General features: G+C 34.1%; 1 pseudogene; it reads left to right on the top strand.

The window, feature by feature from the left end:
- Nucleotides 1–391: 391 nt before the first annotated feature.
- Nucleotides 392–7,052, top strand: LOC124892179 (annotated as a pseudogene).
- Nucleotides 7,053–7,277: the final 225 nt, after the last annotated feature.

Here is a 7,277-nt window from a genome sequence, read left to right as displayed (position 1 = left end):
AAATGATTCTTCATACAGTATCATGAGCTATTCAATTTTAGAGAGAATGATTTTAAGTTTTTCCCGTGTGAGCGCTCCATATCTACGTCACCTGCAGATAAAATTTATGCCTCAATCTTTAGGTGGACTGAAGCATCTAAGATATCTCTTTATTTCTTCTTAGAGCATTGTTACTTTACCAAATACCATAACAAAATTGCATAATCTACAAGTTCAAAAGTTGGATCGCTGCTATGAACTCGAAAAGTTACCAAGAGATATTTGGAGATTGATGAGCCTTCGACGTTTGGTATGTCAAGGGTATTGCTCATTAACCCATATCCTGCCAGGACTTTCACAGTTGACAAGTCTCATGCATTTGGATTTTGATGGTTGCTCATCCCTAGAAGATATGCCAGCTGGAGTTGGTCAACTGACGTCTCTACGGACGTTGCCAAGTTTTATCATAGGAAAAGAAAGCTGCATATCTGGTCAGGCAAGTGACACATGGAATGAACTAAAAGGCCTTGTTGATCTCAGAAATAGCTTAAGCACTAAATTCTTGGGACATGTCCGTGCAATTGGAGAAAGAACTCTGATAGGTGTAGTGAAAAGAATGAAGCATCTTCGACAGCTGAGTGTAGAGTTTGAATATACAAATCAGGATGATGTTGGAAGCCCTGCAGCCTCACAAAAACATTGAAATATTGGGAATAGTAAATTACAGTTGTTGACACCTAATATTTGCCCTCCACGACTAAATTTAATCCTGAGTTTCTTTGATTTTTAATAAAATTAAAATATTTATTTTTTCTGAATAAAAATTTATTAAATATATTTGTACATAATTTTTTCATTTTAAGTAGTGATTATAATGTATCGTATTCAATTATACGAGATTTTATAATTTTGTTACTTAAATATTTATTTTGTAAAATATTGGATTTTAATCAAGGCTTAGAGATTCAAATAATTAAAGTTTTGATTTAAATATAATTTACTCTCAAAAAATAATTTATTCGGATAAATATGTGCTTGATTTTATAAAATCAAGAAGCCCGGATTAAAGGAAGCATTAACTCGCATTGAATTTCAATTTAATTTAGCCATCTATTAGATTTGGCCATAATTGGAATCAAATTGGCCATAATTGTAATGCAATCCGTCAATTGATTTCTAATTTGGTCAAAATTAAATAAATATGGCTAAATATTAGGTGGGATTGTATGTTGTAGATGGCCTTAAAGGCCCTAGGACGTTGTGGTATCGATATTCTAATTATTTTCATGTTCATGATATAAAAATGAGCTAACAATAGTTGTATGTGTCTTTTTTTTTTTTTACTTTATCCTCTGATTATTTTGGATAAAGTTTCAATCTTTGCTTAAAAGATGTATTTATGCTTTGTTTAAACTCATTGTTCTTGGATATATTTGTTTTTGGCATGTAAAGTTATTTTCTTTATGTTGAAAAGAATAGTTAATGTTGAATGTTTTGCCTTTTCACCTTATTCTTTGATTATTTTGGATAAAGTTTAGATCTTTGCTTGAAAAACATAATCATGTCTTGTTTAAACTCATTATTGTTGAATATGCTTATTTTTAGCATGTAAAATTATTTTCTTTATGTTGAAAAGAATAGTTAATATTGATTGTTTTTTCTTTTGACTTTATTCTTTGATTAGTTTGGATAAAGTTTAGATCTTTACTTGAAAAGTCATACCCATGTCTTGTTTAAACTCATTGTTGGTAGATATGTTTGTTTTCAGAATGTAAAGTTATTTTCTTTATGTTGAAAAGAATGGTTAATATTGATTGTTTTGCCTTTTGACTTTATTCTTTGATTGTCATGTATAAAGTTTTTATCTTTGCTCAAAAGACAAACTCGTGTCTTGTTTAAATTTATTGTTGGCGGATATGTTTGTTTTAGCTGTAAAGTTGTTTCTTTTATGTTGAAAAAATAGTTACTATTGTTTGTTTTGCCTTAATAAAAATAGTAATTGATTAAATCAAGAATTTTTCATTTACTTGTTAATTATTTTAAGGGATCTCCAAAATCTTCATATAAGAGATGAAGTGCTAGCTTTATTTTTTATCCACGATGTTTATTCCTCTTTTTCTAATGTTTTCAAATTTGTCAAAATGGTGATAAAGTTCGAATTTTTGTGGCTAAATAGAATTATTTAGATATTTTTGAGTCATGCATAGTATGATTGTGAAACAATATTTTACTTTTAGAAATGCTAAACTTTATTCTAATTTTCTTGCGCCCTTTGGATTGTTATATGTGCTCTTTGTGAGTGTAAAGACTTGATTCGTGTCTCTCATTGATTCATAATATCAAAGGATAATCAACGATGTCTTAGAAATATAAATCATAGGTCATTACAAGTTTTTTCTCATAAAATTTTGATTGTAATTTAGATGTATGCATTTTCGTTAATGTCGCCTTAATTGAAATTTAAAGATTCTCCTGCTTGAAAAGTTAACCTTTATTTTCTTTTGTTATATGGATTATTATCTATGTTTGTTCAATTTTAGAAGTCATGAGTATTTTCCTTGTTGCCTCTTCCCTTTACTTTTGCAAGCTTACGTTGTTTGTTTCTTGCATTAATTCATTGAATATGACCTTCTTCCTTTTACCTTTATTCATTCTTGTATGAACATAAAACATGACGCATGTAAGTGGGTGTCTTTGCTTTGCATTTTATTTGTTGACTCTCATTCTTGTGCAAGTGTGTTTATCATTGTCATTCAAAATTGGTTCTTGATATTTTTTTTTCTTTGAAATATGTCACTTTTATACCTTGAACGTATATTAACTTCTTTATCTTTTCTTTGCATGCAAAAAAAATGTCTCGAGTCCAAATGGATTCCTCTCCTCTTGCATTTCGTAATGGGCCAATGAGGTCCACCCCTTCGAGTCAAGTTCGAAGTTTAAACCCGAGGTCCACTACATGGCGTGCGGGTGCTAGAAATATACGAAGAAGGAAAATGGGTCAAAACCCATTGATGAGGTCATTAAGAGACTTGAAAAGTCTCAATTTTTATTATTGTCTTCTTTTTATTTATTCATTTAGTCATTTATTTATTCATTCATTTCGGCCTCGAAGCCAAAGTTGTATTGATATAGGTGGAGCAAGACTCGAGCCAAAGGCTCGAAAAATAGTTTAAGACAGGTGAAATGGGTCGGAAGCCTAACTAGACTAGGACAGGTCTCATTGATTTGGGCTCAATGACCTAAATCCTTTACTTTCTCCTCCCTTCCCCTTTTATGTGTTTATTTGTTTATTAGTTTTGTTTAGACTTAGTTAAAATACCTACTAAGTCGCCTAAATCTGTTTTATACAAGTTTTTTTTTTTAAATCAAATCACTATTTCAACAAATTAATCTTTTCAGAAGTTAATCAAAAGATGTTTTCAAATAGTCCAGATAACCGCAAGTTAGCGGATGTTCTAGGTGCCTAACACCTTCCTAAAACGTTAATAGGAACCGTTTATCTAGAATCTCTAACTTAAAATGATTTTTCTATTTTGAATCGTTTGAAATAACTCTCTAAAGGTTTTTTAATTTCTTTTGAAATCTAAGTGGTGACTCTTCTCAAAAAGTCAAAATTTCTCCACAAAACAGTGAGGATGAGGATGAAGATGATAAACATGAGACTGAGGATGAAGATGATATCTTGACTAACCTCCCTATCTATTATGTTTGATTGTGTTAGTGGAGCTGGAAATGAAGAAGATTTTTCTGGGTGAACTCAAGGCTTCAAAGTTCACTAGATCAAGAACTTTCAAGGACAAGAAATTACCAAAAGGTTTTCCACATCATCTCCAGTGTTTGCTGATGTATCTCAGAAACAAAAAGCTCAAGAGCTTTCCTAATCATGTCTCTTCTCGAAATATTGATGTGGCAACAGAGTTCTTGTTGTTTTTTCTCGGTAATGTACCAAATCACGATATTAATGGTAAGTGGTTGAATGAGGTCTTGGAAGAGGTTGGAGCTATTGTGGGTGATATACTATATGCAATTCAAAAGCTTCTCCCGAGCTCTATAACCAAGGATGATACTAAGGAGATAAATCTTGGCGCGATACTGATTTCTGAGAAAACTGAAAATTTGAAGGCACAAGTGGAAGAGAGGTACTACAAATCCTTCAAATTCATTCCATCTCGGTTTCCTACGGTCGGTGGATTGAGCTTTGTGGATTCTTTTTTAAGGAAACTGAATGAGATGCAGTTGAAATCTGAAGTTAGTGTAGGTTCCATCATGAAGCCTCATATTTGTGTTCTGCAGAAGGAGTTCTCGTCTCTGACATCTACATTTAGAGATGTTGCGAAAGTGTACCATCAACATGAAGTTCTTAAAGATCTTCACAGGAGTACTATTAATCTGGCATATGAAGCTGAAGTTGCCATCGACTCTATTCTTGTTCAACATAATGTTCTTTGGTATCTTTTTTTCTCACTTCCTACAATCATAAAAGAGATCAAGCATATATATGCAGAGGTGAACAAGATATAGTCCGAAAACCTTTCTCTTAAGTCCTGTCACGTGGTAGATCCATCTAAACATCTGCCGACTCAACATAGCAATCCTGTGAATAACGAAGAGATGGTGGGTTTTGAGATAGCAGTAGAAAAACCAATTCAGTATCTGACTCGAGGGACAAGTGAGCAAGATGTCATTCCTATTGTCGGGATGGGGGGACAAGGAAAAACAACTATTGCTAGAAAGTTGTATAATGATAACATCATTGTTTCTCATTTTGATGTTAGAGCATGGTGCATCGTTTCTCAAAGATATAATCGGAGAGGGATATTATAAGAGATTTTCAGTCAAGTAACCGGTTCTAAGGACAAGGGAGATGAGGTTGGTGAACTTGCTGACAAGTTGAGGAAAAGCCTAATGGGAAAGAGATATCTCATTGTCTTGGATGATACGTGGGATTGTATGGCATGGGATGAGTTAAGGCTTTGTTTCCATATGTTGGAAATAGAAGCAAGATAGTAATAACAACTCGACTTGAGAAAGTGGGTGCACATGTTATGAACCATATTGATCCTTATTTCCTTCCATTTCTCACACCAGAAGAGAGTTGTCAATTGTTGGAGAAAAAGGTATTTCCGCAGGAAGGTTTCCCACCTGAACTAGAAGATGTGAGTCTAGCAGTTGCAAAAAGATGCAAAGGACTGCCTTTTGTTGTTGTCTTGGTAGCTGGTATAATTTAAAAGAAGAAAATGAAAGAGTCTTGGTGGCATGAGGTTAAGAAGCCTCTACTTTCCTATGTCGGTGAGTCTGAAGGTTATGGTCTATCAACTATGAAGTTAAGTGATGATAACTTACCTGATTATTTAAGACTGTGCCTTCTTTATATGGGGATGTTTCCCGAAGATGCCAGAATTCCAGTGTCTAAATTGATAAGTCTATGGATCGAGGAAGGCTTCGTGTAGAACAGAGAAGCTGGGAGATCACTGGAAGAGGCAGCTAAAGGTTACTTGATGGATCTTGTTAGCAGTAATGTGGTAATGGCTTCAAGGAGAAGATATAATGGTAAAGTCAAATACCGTCAGATTCATGATGTCGTGCTTCACTTTTGCTCGAGGAAGAGTGGAGAAGAAAAGATTATGCTACTAGTGAAGGGGCATTATTCCCAATTTCAACCTTTTGATTAGAAGGGAAGTCGAGTGGTTTTCAGTTTCAGTGAAGAGCTTAACAAGTTTGCAACTCTGGGCTTCAACACGCGGATGCCTTTCCATTACCGCTTGAGGTCACTGATAATGACAAATCGAAGAAGATTTTATAATTGGAATCCCTTTCCTCAGGTTAGTGAAGTGAGACTTCTTAAGGTCTTGGATTTGAGTTCCCTTGATGTGGTTGATTTGTCGTCCGCTACATTGAAACCACTAATTCACCTGAAGTACCTCTATGCTCGCACATATAGATTTGATTTTCATCCCAAATCACTTCTGCCCCATCTTGAAACTTTAATTGTGTACGGTTTATCCTCGTTGTTTTGCTGAGAAATTTGGACTTTTTGAGAGTTGCCATTTCTGTTTGAAAAGGAAGTAAAAAAACCTTTAGAGAGTTATTTAAAACAATTCAAAACATGAAAATCGTTTTAAGTTAGAGATTCCGAGTAAGTGGTTCCTATTAATGTTTTAGCAAGGTGTTAGGCACCTAAAACGTCTGCTAACTTGCGGTTATCCGAACTGTTTGAAAATGTCTTTTGACTAATTTTGGAAGATCGGTTTGTTGAAAAAGTAATTGATTAAGGAAAAGGGTTTTGCGAAATCAATTTTTTAGCGACTTAGTTAGGGATTTAACTAGGTTCGCAAAGAGACAAGCAAACAAGTAAATGAAAGAAAAAGGGGAAAAGCGGGAAAGTAGTGATTTAGGCTTTTAAGCCCAAACCGTCAACCCTGTCCTAATCTAGTGGGGGTTTTTGACCCATTTTCACCTGTCCTAATTCTATGTTTTCGAGCCTTTAGCTGGAGTCCCGCTTTACCTGTATTAAGTACAACTTTGACTTCGAGGCCCAAATGAATAAATAAGAAAATAAATAAATAAATAAAGACGGCAATAAGTAAATGGACAAAATAATAAATGCGACTTTTGAATCTCGTAGCTGCTTCAAGGATGAAACTTTGATCTACTTTCTTCTTCCTTCAACGACTCACATTCGTATGCTATGCTACCTTATACTCTCTTTCGGGCTCGACTCAATGAACAGGCTTTATTGGCCTATTAGGGAATGCAAAGAGTTTGTTTGGACTCCAACAAATTCACATGCATCGAAATAAAGAGAAAAGGTGTAAGGCACTACATTAGACCTTTAAACTTAGTGTAACTAATCATTCATCATAATAAGCCACAAATAGCAATCAGAAAGATTATACTTCATGCTCAAGGTGGTCCCACAGAATACATAAGAGAATTTAGCATCCATTATCACATTCAGGAAACAACACTGGGAAAGGGTTTCAGGGTTTAAATTTTAAGAGTGTTCTATCTATCCTTTTTTAGAGATATCATCAACGATCATCAAAGTTACAAATAGACAGATGGAATAAAGGTTAATCTTAAAATGCGGGATTGTACATGAAGCATAAACTACTCAACTCTCAGTTATAGCATACGGTACCCATCATAATTGTTCTGTCGAGTAATGCATAATTATTCAGATTAATTCAAACACAAGAGATAATTCTATTAGTCGTATCGAGCTTTTATGTTCACATAGATTCATTAAGCCATGCAGAAACTTTACCCTATATGAAGCCTAGTTCCTCACATATTGC

The sequence above is a fragment of the Capsicum annuum genome, unplaced genomic scaffold, assembly GCF_002878395.1.
Source record: "Capsicum annuum cultivar UCD-10X-F1 unplaced genomic scaffold, UCD10Xv1.1 ctg44625, whole genome shotgun sequence".
NCBI lineage: Eukaryota > Viridiplantae > Streptophyta > Magnoliopsida > Solanales > Solanaceae > Capsicum > Capsicum annuum.
This window is presented reverse-complemented; position numbering and strand designations above follow the sequence as displayed.